The sequence below is a fragment of the Leuresthes tenuis genome, unplaced genomic scaffold, assembly GCF_036924035.1.
Source record: "Leuresthes tenuis unplaced genomic scaffold, fLeuTen1.0.hap1 SCAF_18, whole genome shotgun sequence".
NCBI lineage: Eukaryota > Metazoa > Chordata > Actinopteri > Atheriniformes > Atherinopsidae > Leuresthes > Leuresthes tenuis.
The window spans coordinates 15,104,710-15,121,522 of NW_027325372.1; the positions used below are offsets into that span (position 1 = coordinate 15,104,710).

The 16,813-nt window shown below is 40.8% G+C and overlaps 1 long non-coding RNA gene across 1 annotated transcript; it reads right to left on the bottom strand.

Annotated features, from left to right (window-relative positions):
* Positions 1–873: 873 nt before the first annotated feature.
* Positions 874–6,305, bottom strand: LOC140275330 (uncharacterized). Its single transcript, XR_011908396.1, has 3 exons — positions 6,160–6,305; positions 2,502–2,576; positions 874–2,214 (listed from the first exon to the last, which is right to left on the bottom strand). It is a non-coding gene; the product is annotated as an uncharacterized lncRNA (long non-coding RNA).
* Between the last annotated feature and the right edge of the window lie 10,508 nt (positions 6,306–16,813).

Genomic DNA, 16,813 nt, shown 5'->3' on the forward strand with positions numbered 1-16,813 from the left:
GCATAATCCCCTAAAAAAAAAAAAAAATCTACTCACGCTGACTTCAATCTCAGCAACAATCATTTCCACATCAGAATCTTCCAGAACCATGTTTGCAAGAGATGAGTTGCACACCGCTCGCTACTGAAAACTGGTTACTGTGGCTCTCCGAGCTATAGATCCAACACTTGGTAAGCTGCTGAAGTTGTTCAGCCCTGTGCTGAGAGCTGCATTTTATACCCCCCTTGCTTACCAGTTGGCCTAAGCTCCCCAGCCTCCCAGGGTGCCTTGCAGGCTGGTCAAAACAAGCTAATTCTAGATAAAGAGATCCCTAAATTGGATCAGCCAATATCAGATGGGAGGGGCATCATTAAGTAGGTGTGTATGATCAGTGGTAAAGCATGATGATAAATGACAAGGCAGCAGCCATTACTCAGCAAAACGTAGGAATCGTTTTAAAGTTAGAATCGATGCCATTACAAAAAGAAAATTTTACTGCATTTCATTGTTTTAAGCCTCAAAAGACCTACAAAAGGCTTTTTTGATGAGGTATTTCCTCAAATTACCTCTGCACAGTCAGCAAAAATGGACCTGCATAAACTAAGGCAATCTAAAGGAATATTTATTTTAGAAAAAACAAATTTGTCTTGACAGTGCTTTTTGTTTGTTTGTTTTTTTTGTTTGTTTTTATAAATTAGTTTATGGTCACAGATACTAAGGAAATCTGAATGAATAATCTTATCCCTGAAATTAAAACGGTTGTGCCACAGTGACTTAACCTCTCGGTCAAGTGTGCAAAGTGACCTTATTGCTGGTTTGTTTTCCAGCCTGTTTTGACTGCAGCATTAACTGGGATGTGCTTAAGAGGGAACATCCAAGGAAGTGTAAAACCCATTTACTGGCTGAAACTAACAGGATTCACCACGTCGCACTCCACCCGCCCTCCACCTTTGCGAGCCACACTTGGGCACATAGGCTATGCCAGCAAGATAATCCTCCAACACATGTGTGCACAATTGCACGCGTGTTGATTCACTTGCAAATAAAGACATCCAACAAACTAGCATTAAATGCATTTGCATGACATCCTTTGAAGAAATGCACTCTGTGACAAGAAAAAGCCCCATTTTCATCACTCTTAATTAATCCTTTGTCACCAATTATTACAATCCAAGCCACCAGATTCATGCCCCGGTTACTTCAGGTGATCTAATTCAGTGTGGAGGAATTTCCTTCTACGGTGGGATCCCCAGGCAGGTTTTTTTTTTTTTTAGTGTCTCTGAGGTCATAGGGGAGAGGCTAAGAATGTGATGACTTAGTGTCTAGCAAGTGAAAGAAAGACTGAAGGGGCCCCCCCTCTCCAATTACAGAGAAAAGACCTTGCATGATCTGAATTCCTTCACCCTTCTGTAACTGAGAGGAGGTGTGATGTCTCGACCATAATGGGATGTGTAAAAATAGACATGTAGACCAGTAAATGAGTGTAACACATGACCTGCCATTGGACAACCTTGAGAACTTGGTGAAAACAGAGTAAACCTGTATGGTCTATTCTGTTCTTAAAAACTAAGCTGGATGGATGCAATAAATTAGTCTGCACAAGACACAAGAGTCTCCCGAGGGTCCTTCAAGCACGAGTTAACCTTCTCTCATTAGATCCGTCACAGTTGGGAGGCAAATCCCCCCCTTCCCCTGATCAAGTGTCATGACCGATGACCAATAACCAGCTCTGACCCCACAGCCTAGTGTGACAAAAATAGATTTTAAGGACTGGAGAAGGAAAAAAACATTGACTGAACTTTCATGTTTACCCTAAAAAACAGATTGATTCTCTTAAGCAGGAAAATGTTTTCTGCCATGTATTTATCCAGAAACACAAAAACGACATGCGTTTTATCACTTCCAGTAGATGACTGAATTAGTGGAGCCTGGATTTGTCTTAATAAAAATCAGTGAACGAGAAGTCTTCACCACGGTAGATGAGACTCACAACAGCAATGGTAAGGAGTGGCTGAGATTCCAACCCCCTTTCTTAAATAAGCCACTATGTGGTACTAGAAACAATTTAACAATATAATACACAGTAAACCTGTGTATGAATACAACCTGTATTGTATATATGGCATGCAAGTGATGCTATAGCAGGTGGGGATAAGAACTCAGGAACTAATTTCTAGGAATTTGTGTCTGAAACCATACCTTGACAACGAGCTGCTGCACTGCCTCTCTCAGACCCTAAAAGAAGAAGAGAACAGTAATGAATGCATAAATCTAATGCAATTACACAAAATAATTGAATATATATATATATGAGCACAGTTTCAACTGCACAACTCTGCAGAAAAAAAAAAAAAAAAAGAAATTGAATCTACAATTGAAGAATTTTATTTTCAGCATGAAGTCTTTCTAATAATTAACACGTTAATTTGGTGCAGAATCCTGTTTTTACAGCCTTATCCAGTGCCTTACAAATGTCACAACACAACAACAAAGTGGCTTGCTGCTTTTTCTAACATACATACCGGCAATTCCCTGTCAACCAGCAGGGGTTTGGACTCAACAACTTGGATGTCATCCATTTCAGAGAGCTGCAGAGTCTGGAAGGCAAAGAAAACAGAATAATTAGTCCAGAAAAAAATGAAGACACGCTGAGATAATGAGCAGTAACTTGAAGTTTGGTTAAATAGCTGGTTTTATCAAGATTCCAGAAAAGCATAAAGTGGGGTTCTTTGAAATGTTATCGTGAGTATCAAATGTCGTTTTAAAAGGGAGCGTTAGCAGACTTTAGAAAGCAGAGCTTTAGACAATAAGATGAACTGCATGAACTGGGCTGGGTGTGTCTCTTATCTGCCCTCCCATATGAAGCCTCAGGTTAAAAAGGACAAAAACCATCCAAAGTCCGGCAGGTGTGATCTGCAGCACCATGCGGGTAATCTAAAGATCCACGCTAGAGAACTGCGCTTATCAGAGAGACAGCCCAACTATTGATGGTACACAACTTAATACACAGAACACACCTCTGAAATCTGGTCAAAGTTGAGGATAAGGCACTCAAGTCAAACACACAAGCACAGTTTAATATGACCATGTCATGAGAAGGAGAGGAATAGATAAAGAGGAAGATCAAGAAAAAAGGAAGAAAAAAAGAAAAAAGGAAGCCAAGCTGTGGAGATCATACTTCTTTGTCGGAGTAGAGCATGGAGACTGAGACTGTGACTGTGAATGCAAATTAAATTAGCCAGTTAAGAGGGGCTTTTGTCCACAGGCCTGGTGGCTCCCGAGAGCCAGGGGCTTGCCCTCATCTCCGCAGCTGAAGGAGGGAATGACTGACAGACACACACATCCATATACACAGGAAGCAACAGATACCCGGGTTCCCAGCAAAACATTCCCAGCCTCTTTTCAGTCCCAGCTCGCTTTCTAGCCCTGTGCATTCTGCAACTTTTCTCCATTTATCTTGGTTCCAGCCCCTATGTTTGCTCTTCCCAGCCTTTCACTGCGTGTTCTGTTCTCCAAGCCTTTGCCACATTAGTCTTTGTATACAGCCACAGCAGAAATTCATCAACCTCAAAATATGCTGAGTTTGTCAGAGCAAGATGGTCATTTAGAGGAAGTGATCCATTAGGCTTTAACAAAGGTCATCCGGCAGAATACGCCCCCTCCACACACGAACATGTGCACACATGCCCCCTTTGACTGAGGAGAGCGAGTCCAGCGCCAGCCAGATCTCACAATGGTGCAGAGGAAGAGGAGTATCAAACAACAGGTTCATTTGTCTGCGCTCTAAAACATGGCCACTGCTGCACTGCAAGAGCTTTGTTGAAGAGGGCAAGAGATCAGCCCCCGCTGAGATTCCACAGCCACGTGAGAAAAGTCATGTTTATGATCACACTGAAAGAAAGAAAACAACTGTTCGATCTAATTTGGATGATAAAGCACAAGAAAAAGTCAACTAAAATCAAAACGGTTAGATCCTTAAAGAAATTAACCTAAATTAAAGAGAAGCATGGACCTCCTCTGCAGTTAGCTACCATCCCCACCTGTTACCATGTTGGCAGCAGAGTCTGGGTGAGAAATGTAGGTCACCTGCTGTTTACACCTACAGTGCGTTTCGAATGGCTCGCTGTGCTGAGCTTATGTTTATGTCCCAGTTTACTCCCCAGAGGCTCCTATCTCAAGAAACAACAGACACACAAGAAGCTCAAATTTAGATATCGATTTTAAAGATGTCAAATAATGTGCACTGAAAAAAGAAAAACACGAGTCCATAAAGCCATGTCCACATTTTGCAGACAATGTTGGTTAGAGACTTTCCAAATGTCTGAAACCATTTCAAAATGCTGCAGCAGAGGGTTTTCCTTCAACAGATCGTGGTGAACTGGAAACACTAGAAACGGTTGCATATTGTCCACAGCCTAGACAAACGTGCTCAAACATGCAAATTTGCTACTGGAACATGTTGGATTTTGCTCATATAGCAGCATGCTGAATGGGAAATGGAAACAAAAAAACAACAACACTAAAACAGTATTGGTCTGGCAGAACTGAGACTGTGTTACGCAAGCATGAAGAGGAAACGGGAGAGTATATGTTTGGGAGGACCTAAAATGTACAATTCAAAAAAGAAAAAAAAAGCCAACAAAGACAAAAAAAAAAAATCTGATTCACAACAAAGACTACACTCTCAGCCACACTTGTTGGTACAGTATTCAAGCCTCTACCTGATTGGCTTTATCGAGCTCTAACAACAAGCATAAGCCTCATGGCTTAGTTCCTGAAAAGTGGACTTTCTGGAAAGAAAAAAGTGACACCTGACAGCGGGATAAAGAGCTTCAAGCTTTATGTGAAAAACAACATGAACAGCTGTTCAGGCCCACATAACACATTGGTGCTAGTTTTCCCCACTGTAAACCCAAAGATATGACATGCTGCTCTAACCCAGTGAATTTAAGTTACAAGACAGCATGAACTCAAACTCTGTTGGCTGAAAGACAAGCACATGTACCGATTAGATTTGGACAGTGAGACACAATTTTAGAAAGCCCACTATCAAGACCAGGCGACCCTTCTTCAAATGCCTCCATCTGCAGAAACAATGATTGCTTCTCTAATCTTTGAGAACTCACTTAATCAGTCAAATCCCTGATTCTGAAATATCAGCAAAGCAACAGCAGGACTGGATTAAGATGCCAACGACCTACATTTGCAGGGAGTAAAATGTATTTATCATTTTCGAGTCTTCGGTGAAATGAGAGGTTTAAAAAAAATGGTGTGCGGGTGTGAGGGGGAGTTGGGGAGGGGGTGTGTACAACAGGGGATTCATTAGCAGTAAGAAAGAGACGCAATCAGCATGATGGCTCGCTGTTGTTTATAGTGACATGAATCCTCCTGGATCACCCACAGCACAGAAGACCAGAGATCAGATTGGTCATCTTTCACACTAAAGAGCGGATTAATGTCAACATTTGAATTAGCTGGATATCTGACAGGAAGCAGGTTGTTTTGATAGGGAAAAAACAAAAACAACAAAAAAAAGAAGAAAAAACAGGGAATGAGCTTTGCTTTTTGGCAGATTGAAAAATGCATCGGGGGTTAGAAAAAGAAAGAAAAAAAATTTCACATTTTTATTTGCCAAGTTAGACGCGCCTCCCTAACTCCCCTCCCCCATCCCGCAGCCCTCATGCATGTTTTTTTGTTTATTTGCTTTTAATATCAGGCCTAAAATGTAAAGAGGATTTGTTCTGCAGTTGTAGGGCTAACATTGTTTTGTTGTTTGACAAATAGAAACGTCATGATTTTTTTAGGAGCGTCTGTGCGTGCCTCCAGTGACACGTGTGAAAAGCATGTCGTCCCTCCAGCACGAGTGCGCTTTTTCTTTGGTTTAAAGATGCATTATGCATAAATTCATACATTCAATATGCTTTACCGACAGCCCCAACAAAATAACGTACTGTACACAATTTTGACAAATGAAATAAAAAGTTCATCTTCATATTAAGGAAGACGAAAGAATCCCCTATTTTGTTCTTGTTATTGTAGAAATGAATTCCAGAGAGTTCCGCAGCCAAAAAAAGAACAACAACGTGCACAGACATGCAACTATCCCGACTGGGTTGCAAGCGCCCAGTCCCTTTAACATGGTAATAAAAAATAAATATGGTGTGTGGAGAACAAGCCTACCTGTTGCTTTAGCTGCTGATTGTCCTGAGTGGCAAACCTCACAAAAAGTCCACAATAATTTTCTTTTCCTCTCCTTTAGATCAGGACAAACTGTTGCTGTCACAAAGGCGTCGCTTTGTTTATAACGTGAAGCCCAAAGCGGATGTATGAGGGAATTTTATTAAGCCTGGGGAGAAGGGGGCGTGGAGCCCAGCCCACTGTCTTCCACTGCTGTCTCTATTGGGCAATAGCAACTGTGCGATTACCACTCTTTCCAGCGGTTGCAAGATGAGGAAGCCAAGGAGAACACTGGAACACATAACTCCCACCTCACTTATCTGCTTAGCTCTCATACTTAATGTAACTCTCACTTTTGGTTTCCTAATTTCAGAAATCTATTTGGAATTATTGGGCATTCAGTTCCCCGTGTAATTTGGCATCTCTATCACCCGTTCGTGTGTATTCTCACTATGCCCTCATTGCACATTCAGTGGTTTCACAAGGGACAGTTTGCTTTCATGGTGAGGTGCGATTGGCGTGAATATTGATCCCCAGTCCCCTGCAACCTAGAATTCCTCTCAGTTGAACTCTGAGAAGTGCATTCTTGCAGTTGCAACAGCTGACACAATTCCAAAATGTGTTTGAGCCATTGGATAAGGAATGCAGTCAGGCTTGGAACCTTGATTTGAGGCCAAGACGAGAGTCTGTACAAAGGGAAGCCCTTCCCTCACCTCGGACCATATGCCTTTCCTTGACAGCACGCTGGTATTGTCACATTAAAGCTGGCTTGTCATGCAGAAGTAATAACAATTAAAGAGCAGAAGCATGTTAATTCTGGGAGTACCTGTGCAGATGTTTCTCTGACTTCAAATACATTCCCCATCTGAATTATTGTGTGTTGAGGGACCTTTTCTGGCGTTTAGTGGCTGCACACCCATGAAATAGATATCTGAAACCTGAGTGCTGGGCTTTCTGAAAATGCATGCATCGACATCGCCTGAGAAGGTTATTTACTATGCCAAATCCTTTAATTTCATTGACTAATTATGTCCTGCAGCATGGGGCCCTTGATGGAAATTTCCACACCTGCAAGAGTGTGACTGTTACCCTGTGAATCTGCCAATAAGTGCTAGTATTGACAATGAGTGTGTGAAAGGTCCTTTTCAGGATACAATAGCCGCACTGTCGACTTGTAATGTGAGGCCCTCAATAGGAACACATCGGACAATAGCTGCATTGGAGGGGGAAAGTATAGCCGCAAAGCTAATTTCATTTCTAGCTATGCTGCAAAGCATCACGAGCTGATCGGACAGACAGAAGTCAAACTAAAATATCCATGCAGACAATACACCGTTGTATTTTTTTTTTCAATATGGGGAACATCTTTATACGTGTATGACTCTACAGCCACTGTGAATTGTTAAGTGTGGAGTGTGGAAGTTGTGGGCCACACGATGTCTCAATACTTGATAAAGCCAGTGGACTTTCACCGGACTGATTACTCTTCGCAGGAGAGGCTGCCTCGTTCTATAAAGCATATAAAACAGCTTTTCAGACATGGGCCCCACCCTGTCACACATTTTCAGACTATCGAAGGATTCAAGGTTTTGAAGATACAAGTTTAATCTAATTAATTTCACAACTTTGATTTAAAGGAAATTTAAAAAAAAAAAGAAAAAAACATTGATTTTATGTCCTCGTTTCGTCACTCTCACCATGAAACACTTTACTGCTGCACCTTGCAGTGTTGACTTATGAGAGATAACGCATTAACTGGTGACGGATCCTTTCATAAACAAAACTAAAACAGGCACATTCAACATCTGAACCCTATATCGAAACCCAGTAAGAAATGAAAACCTTTTCTCCTATTCTAAAGCAGTAGGTCTGAAGTATACATTTAGTGGTACAACAGGATAAACCTGTCTCCTGCACCCTTTATTGTCTAGCTGCCAGATGGTGGTCTCCAAGTTCAGTGCAAACAGAGCAGAAAATAAAAAAAGAAGAAGAGCCCATCCTCCCTGCTGCGGAAGCATTTACATTGAATATAACCTGACTGTCAACTGTTTCCTGACATCTTTTTCTGTCTCATGTTTATTCACTGCACACACCCATCCCAGGTTCTTTGTAGGTCTCCAAGCAAGATCCAACCGGTCATGAAAACCACTGATGCAACAGGCTTGTAAGAGGAGTGTGTGATTCACACACACATGACATGAAATGTGTTTGTAGGTCACGTAGTAAGAGGTGTGTAATGGAATGTGAATTTGTGGCAGAAAATGATTGGATTGTACTTTTGGTTGATTAGTAAGATGTCAGTGAGGTTGTGATGTCTGTAGACACACTTTAGTGTTCACAAAAAAGTCCAAACGTTGCTTTCCAAAGCTGCACGTGTAGTCAGTTCCAGCTAAGTCATTACACACGACTTAAAGCTGAGTTTTGTCTCTTGTAAATCGGGAGAAAAGTTCACAAAAGTTCATTAAGTTCACTACACTATGATTTGTTTTTAGGAATTTGTGCGTCATGTAATTATTGAAAATTCTTAAAGGTCAACAAACAAATAAGTGGCTTTTTAGTCGGCTGGAAAGTGACTTTCTTTAAGCCACCTGCTTCGGAAATTTCCCTCAGCATGACCTGAATTCGATATACTGATTGTCTTAATAAGGTGCAGTAACTGCAACGATAAGATTTGTCTCTTTTCTCTTGATGTTGATAAATTGTTACTGAGTGACTAAGTAGGCTTGGTTAAAGTTATTGATATATGACAGCCATCATGGAGCAGTAAAACCTTAATAACATTGTTTATTTGGTCTGTGAGTTACTGGGTGCAAAGGTTAAATGAACCAAAGTCAAGTTTTTACAATGAACTAAACTGTAATTGCAACAGAAAGCACTGATCCATAAACTGTACATGAAAGGTAATAAAGGTAAAAAAACAAAAACATTGTTATCGTTATCATTAAGTTTGCTTTTCAGAAATACAAGGGAGTTGGAGTTAACGGAGGATTGCTGACTGGCCCCACAGCGCACGAGGAGGAGGTCAAGGTAAAGGAGACCCTGGTCCACGAGACTTCTCCATGAAGTGACACCTGACTTGTTTGTCAAACAAACCACCATTAGCTCAAAACAAATGCAAAGAGGTCAAAAGTCATAGTGACACAAAACAACCTTAAAGGGCTTAAAGTGACCCAAAATAAAGAAGCTCAAAATATCAATAAAGATACTGTCTATCAACTCACATATATCTGAATGTCTAAGAAAAGAGCAAATAGGCTAAAAAGATCTGAAAAGGGAATCAAAATGTACTGAAATAGCTTTGAGAAGACTCAAACTGACATGAAATATGCTCAAAGTGATCACCGGATGGGTTAGTTTGTGCCTCTCTCAGTCCAGGTGTGTTGCTCGTGAAGAGGAAAGTGTGGGTTCCCTTTTACGAGTCTGTGCCCAGAGGCTCGTAATGTGTCCGCGTTCAGAGTCACACACAGAGCTAAAGGCCATGACTGCACCGACAGTCGGCTGAAACACTCTCAGAGGAACAAGACAAACAATGCCTGTTTATCCATTAAAGCTCCTGAAAAAAAATCATTAACCTTTTTTCTCTGAAAGACATAGTCACAAGACCAGAATCAAATCAAAGTGTGTTCAGTTGTGTGTTCACATTGTCTAAGGACAAACCATTATGCGCCATGCCTTTTTATGCTAATTCTAGATTCGGTGAATCATTAAAGAAGAAAAAACATAACAGCCACCACCCAGTTACAACTGAGTACGATGAGGATGGCGGCAGTACGTGAGACAAACATTCACCGGAGTGAACTCATTGTGTGTTGCATAAGACACGAAGACACAAACATTGAGTGGAGTTGAGCTAACCGTAATCCTCTCAGGGCCACAGCTGTTCATCCAGTTCTCCATCACAGTGCTAATATCTTTATCACCAGCCCCAAGTATAGACACAGTAAACACACCTGGGCACAGTAAGTACCAATGACAGGCGCAATCAAAGCTGAAGTAGTTCTCTGAGAGGTTGTTCACGTGGAGCAGCGCAAGGTTACAATGGATACGACCCAGGAATGCTCCTTTCAGTCCGTTACTGCTCCATTTGATACATGTGTAAGAATTCTAGCAAATTACAAACTTTTTTTCTTGTTTTTTTTTTTTTAAAATTTGCGTGTAGGCCTGGCAGCAGCACAAGATTCCAGAGAGGGTCAGCCTCTGCATATAAAGTTGGACTGCTTGCTGAAGCGGAAAGTGCATCTAACCAGCCTCAGTGTTGATTCCTGAGGAAAAAATGTGAGGTCAGGTTGACAGGCCTGCAGCTCGTGGGCCAGACCGCACCCCATTAGATTCATGGATGTGAAACATTGAGCGGACATTCATTCCACAGCACAATTCAGTTCCTTCAGTGAAAGGGTCATCAGAGCCTGATGACAGGACAAAGAAGAAAAAAAAAAACGGAAAAAAAAACATGACGATGGTGGTCTTTGTTCTGTTTACTGTGATAACAGCCCCTGCTGTGTCACGGGTGGAATTCTGTTTTCACTGACCCTTCAAACAGGAAAATTAGCTTATGTTTATACATAAATAGTGGACACAGCTGTTTGGATTATTGGATTTGGGTTAAAGGGGTGTCAGATGAAACAGATATAAGGGATGGAAGTATATGACGGTAGAAGGCCATCAGTAGAAACTCAAACAGAATATAGTCATGGATCTAAATTGGTAAGGAGAGGAATTAGAGCCGAGGCCTTTGAACAACTAGACTTTCGATGCTTTGAGAAAATAAAAGGTCAAATGAAGGTCTCTTGAATATTGAGGAAATATGCATGATATTCTCTTTCTCAGCATGAGTCGCAAACTTTTTTACGTAAACATTTCAAAATATCAGGAAGCTCCTCTTGATTTAAAGTACATTCAACACTCCCCAAACTGCTTCAAAGCAGATCCAGCACAGAGGACAAAGACTACTTTGGAAGGAGAATGACTAACCAAATGTCCTCAAAGTTACAAATTTCCTTCGCAGCCACGGAAAACTCACAACTAATTAACTCTGTGCAGGCTAACCCAAACTGCACTGCTCGGCCACATCTTCAAATCAATGATTGACCTTTTGTTTTGGGAAAAGACACAAAGTTGTGGCACTTTAAGTGTGCAGCCAACTTTACTGCCTGCATTGTTGTTAATAGTTACAAATAAGCCGCTGACCCAAATAGCCCGCTTGTTAATGATTCTGCATTAACCTTATAGTGAAGACAAACAAACAGCGCTTCTCACAAGCATGTAATATAATCCCATATGGCTGCCATAAATCAAAGTTCAATTCCTTTCTCAGTACTTGTAATTAAGAAGAGAAAGCAAAATTGAAATGTTTTTTTTCAAAATGCAATAAGGTCATTTAAAGGTGGCATCAGTATGAGTTTGCATTAGTCTTGCTCTTTGGGCCTGATTAATCACACACTGGTGCAAATTCTATAAGTAATGCTTTACAGCTAATCTTATTTACTGATGACCTAAATCCTTGTGTTGACAAAACAGTCATTTTACGTGAAAATGACTGTTCAAAGCAGAAAACACTTGTGTCATGACCTCTTTTGTGTTTAGCCAAAACTTTTAAAGAGTCAGGAAAAGATGGAGGTGGAGGTGGAGGGCAGTGGGGAATAACCACACTGAAGATAAAAAGGGACAACACCACTCTTCTGAAATTTGTCATGAAATAGCCTTGAATTCAGACCAAAGTCAGAAGTGCTTCAATGTTATTAGTATGATCCCTTGATACGCATCATTCATCAAACAATTATTCAGTGTTGTAGTTCACTACGTTTTCTTACGTTTATTTTATTAGCTATTTATGTAAAATGTCCAGTATTCTAAAATGCTTTAAAAGTAGTATTAAAAAGCAAAACAAAACAAAGTTGTTCTAAAGTTGCATTTACTCAGGTGTTACCAGTCAGAGGGGACTCTCCTACCTGTTATTATTATTATTATTTTATTATTGGTAGTAGTAGTAGTATTATTTTATCATATCTTATTATTTTCACTGTTTTGCCCCTTTTTGCACTTTGATTTAAGGCTGAAAGGAGTTGTACAGACATAATCACATTTTACACGTACACACCACATATCACTTCACTGTGTTATCAGTGTTATCTATGCTATGTCCTCGTTTTGTGCCAAGTCCTATTTGTATTATGCTATGCATGATAAAATAAAATAAAAAAGAAAGTATGACATGAAAGGTAAAGTACACTAAACTTCTCAAAGTACACGCTTAATTTGCGCAGCTAAGAAGGATAGAAAATCTGTGCATGCATCGTTTTTCGTGCAGCGCTTGAACGCAGCACAGCCCTGCAGGCTGTATTGATGATACAGTAGTTTCGGCCTCTTAGGGCGGAGCGGGGAGGGGAGGTGGAGGTGGTAGTGGAGGGCAGGGCGGGAGCCGAGACGAGGAAGACGAGTGAGACGTGACTGCCCCGACTGTAGTTTGTTGTGAACGGATGTCACGGGTGGTGCGTGTTTATCCTCTTACGTCAGAAAGCCACACCTTTAAAGACACCTCCATTACTTATATCGGGATATTAAGGCACGAGTACGGAAATTATAAATATATTGATCGGCTCAGTTTCGGACCAACTTCCGAAATGTTGTACTGTTGTACCTGTAAGAAAATAACACAACAGGTGTGTCTGTAATAGGATACCTGTATGGGCAGGGGTTGTATATTTCATTAATAGTCATTTTAAAGTGCACAAGTACTTTCAGTCAATACTCACAAATCATCTCATTTGTACCACGAGGTAATATGTATTTGGTACAATAATACCAAGAATGATGAGTAAAATATAAAGTAATACTCGGAAGACTTCACAGTCACATGGGAGGAAATTGAGGTTTGAGAGCTAATATTAGCTCATATATCCTGTGCAGTGCAGGGCTCTCTTGGCTCACATCATGTAAACAAGTGACAGAACAGCCGTCTAGAGATTAGGCTGAAACATGAACAGGCACACAAACAAACAGTAGTACACCGGGTTGTCTGGAGAGGCAAGGGATAACGGCGAGATTAATTTGACAGAGTAACAACTCATCAGAATAACAGGATCAGAGTATTTAAAAGTGTCTGAGCTTGCATTTATGTTTGATTTGATTGATAGAATAACAACACAAACAGAGAGTATCGTAGTGTAAGGTCATAATAGAAGAAGGCGTGTACAACACATACTACAGAGAGGATTCTCCATACACTTACAGCAGACTGGGGATTAATGCTTGAACCAGTTTACTCAATGCAAACCAGGAAGTTAATCCTTGACGTCACAGAGAAACCTTTCAATTTCTTGTTGAAGGAAATCCCATTGTATCATTTTCTTTTTTCAAAAACACCGTAAACACTCAAAACAAAGCAGTTTATCTGTCTTACTAAGGGAAATTCTTTTCTAGGATGTTTGAAAAATAATTTGGACCTTAGTTTGAGGAATAAAATGTGTCAGCAACGCAAAAATAATGCGAGGGCGGGACCCAAAAATGGAAAGAAAAATGCTGTTTTGTCCCTCATCCATCCCTCAGTGTGTCACTCAGTCACATGCTCAGTGTTTCTGTCTGAGTGCCAGGCTCACTACTCTCTGAGTGTAATCTCTTGATCAGTCAGAAGAGGGAGGGAGGCAAAGAGGATGGAGGACAGGAGGACTGTGTCACAATCTAGGTCGTCCACCAGTAATCCCTTGGGATGGAAGTATGTCGTGGGCATACAGTGCCAACTGCTGAATGCACCCAACTCCTTTTTTCCCTGCCCTCTGTTCAGTGAATTCTAGTCTTGTGACAAACCTCCATCTGTTTGCCCTCGATTCACATGCTCTGATGTTATCTCATAAAAATTCCTGATTTTTGATAAGGCTGTCAAGTTAGGGCTGAAATGTTTAGGAGTGAACATAAAAAGATGACTTCTCATTCAGTTGACTGAAAATGTTCCAGCACATTCTTACCAATGTGATATATTTCTTTTAAATTAAGAGACTGAAATGGCATATACACCATGTGTGCACCCTGTGGAAGCTGAGACTCAAGAGTGGAGATTTTTGTCACCTTGTAAGCACACAAACCAAGTTGCTGCTCCTAAAGCTAATATGAGTAAATATTTCAGCTGATAGAGTTATATCATGTGTTTGGTATGACTGGAACACACACAGGACACATCTGTCTACAGCAGAAAACTGACCTCAAACATAAGATCACCAAAAAAAAAATTGATATTGAATGCATCATTGCATACAGGCATTTTAATCATCGGATTAAAGGGATGGCAAGCAAGTGTGAATGCACATCCTGTTTCATTTAAAGATGGGAAAAATGGGAGTTTCAAAGTCTGAACTTCATAACACATTTTTGGAAGAATGGTGCAAACAAAAGAGCTTTTGTAGAACTCCAGGAAATAGTTGTTGATGCTCACCAGGCTGGAAAAGCTTATAAAAAAACATCTAAAGACTGGAAATTGATTCACAATCGAATGGACTGTTTCGTCGCTACCCTTCCCGGGAGTTGTTGACCAGCAAAGATCGCTCCAAGAGCAAATCAAAGTCCAACAAGATAAAGTTACAAAGGAATGTAGGGGGACTTTTAAGCAACTAAAAAGCTCTCTCACATCAGATCATCTTAATTTTGACAAATTCCCCACCAAGATAAAGCTACGGTGTGGTATGGCAGAGCTGCAAGGAAAAAGGCTTGAAAGAGAAGATTACTGTCTATCTGCCATCTGCTAAATAAAACATGGACAAGTCAGAAGGCTGCTGGAAAAAAAAATGGAGGACAGATTTGACCAAAGTAAAACTTGTTTGTTTAACTCAAAGCTTTTCTGTTTGGAGAAATGAAAACTCTGCATCCAAACATAAGAACCTTATCCCCTCTGTATAACATGGTGGCCATGGTATCATGGTTCAGGCCTGTTCTAATGCATCTGGGCCAGGCTGCCAAGCAATTCTTGAAGGTGCAAAGCTATTTGAATTCTACCAGCATATTCTATGGGAAATGCAGGGATATCTGTTCCTGAACTGAACCGTGAGAGAAACCGGATGATGAAGCAAGAGTTGATTGACTCCGAGCACACAAGCTGATCCACTTAATATTAGTGTAAAAAGAATAAAGGGAATGATTTGGAAGGGCAGATTCAATGTCCTTTTATGCACCAGCAAGATGGTGAACAGACCTGAAGCTAGCAGTTCATGTGAGGAAAACCTACCGTCGTAGAATTGCAGCTGTTTTTCACTAAGCTGATGTGGATGACTACAATGAACATTTATTTATATTGATTTGATTGCTGAGCAGGGGGGGGGGGTCACACCATACACTGACACCACATGCCTTAGACCCTCTTAGATATGTCACGCAGGATCATTAGTAAATACAAGACCAGCGTAATACTTTTGTTTTATTTGTTTGATTTGGCTTTGCTTATCTACTTTTAGGACTTATTTGTGATTGTAAAGTGTTCACGAACTGTCAAGCATCCCTGTAATTCAAATTGCCTCTGCTACTCTGGGCATGAATGACAGTCTCGTTAGCACCATGCCTGTTTGTAAGCTTCACATGTTTAGTGTTGACTGAGTGGGTCATAAATTGCCACCTGCCCTGGCCGAAGAGCAGAATGTGGGGGCTGGATGGGACACTTTCCTGCCTGGCCTCCCAGTATAGCCTTTTAATACAGGACTTGTGTGCTCCTGAGTGTTTGCATTGTATGGAAGTGTGTCAGAACAAAGTACAAGAGGCCAATGTGCAAGCAGAAGCTAATGTGTCCCTGTGTGATTTTTTTCCCTTTTTTTTCTTACATTATCTTTGCAGCTGTGTCACCGATCAGACACAATGTCAAAACTAACTTCTCAATATTGTGTGGGTTCCATCTGTCCCTCCCAAACAGCTCGGACTCAGAAGTATGAACTATTAAAGACCTTTAAAGGTGTCCTGTGGTAAAAGGCCCCAAGTTTCGGATGCAACACATCCAGTTATTTATCATCTCCATATTATTCCTGTGCAGATTTTGCAGTGTAGCAGGTTGTGTTACGCTGCTGAAAGAGGCCACTTCCATCAGGAACTACCCATGCAGATACATCCATGAATGGGTGTATGTGCTCTTGAATTACTCTTCTGCAGTTGGCAGGGTCGCAGTAACATGCATCAAAATGCCAAAATCCTTGTCATAATCGTTCATATTTTGTTGATATCAACACTTGACTTCATTATGCTCCAATTGTTTCACCTATTCTCTGAATCCTACAGGAGGAAATGCGCTGTGACCTTAAGGCTAACATGGCACCTAGTTTGATATGTTCTTGCGGTTAAGAGGTTCCGTTTGTGCTTTTGTGTTAAGTTAAAGTCATTTTTAATTGGATCGCTGCCTTAACTTTCTACATCCCCACCCCGCTTCTCTAACTCCGACCTCTTTGGGCTGGCAGACGCTCACAGCGCAGGTAACCAGATCATATATACGGTTCAATCACACTCTTTGACAATTAAAATATTGTTATTTCACCTCAACCAAGCCCCAAATCCCCATTCTTAACACTCAAGTTCACAGTCATTTGATTTCACCCTTAAACTTCAAGTTTTGGTTAAAATCCATGAGTAATGTTTTTAGCCCTCCATGTTGTATAACAGTTCAAATTTGTTTTTTTTTTAAAAATAAGCATTT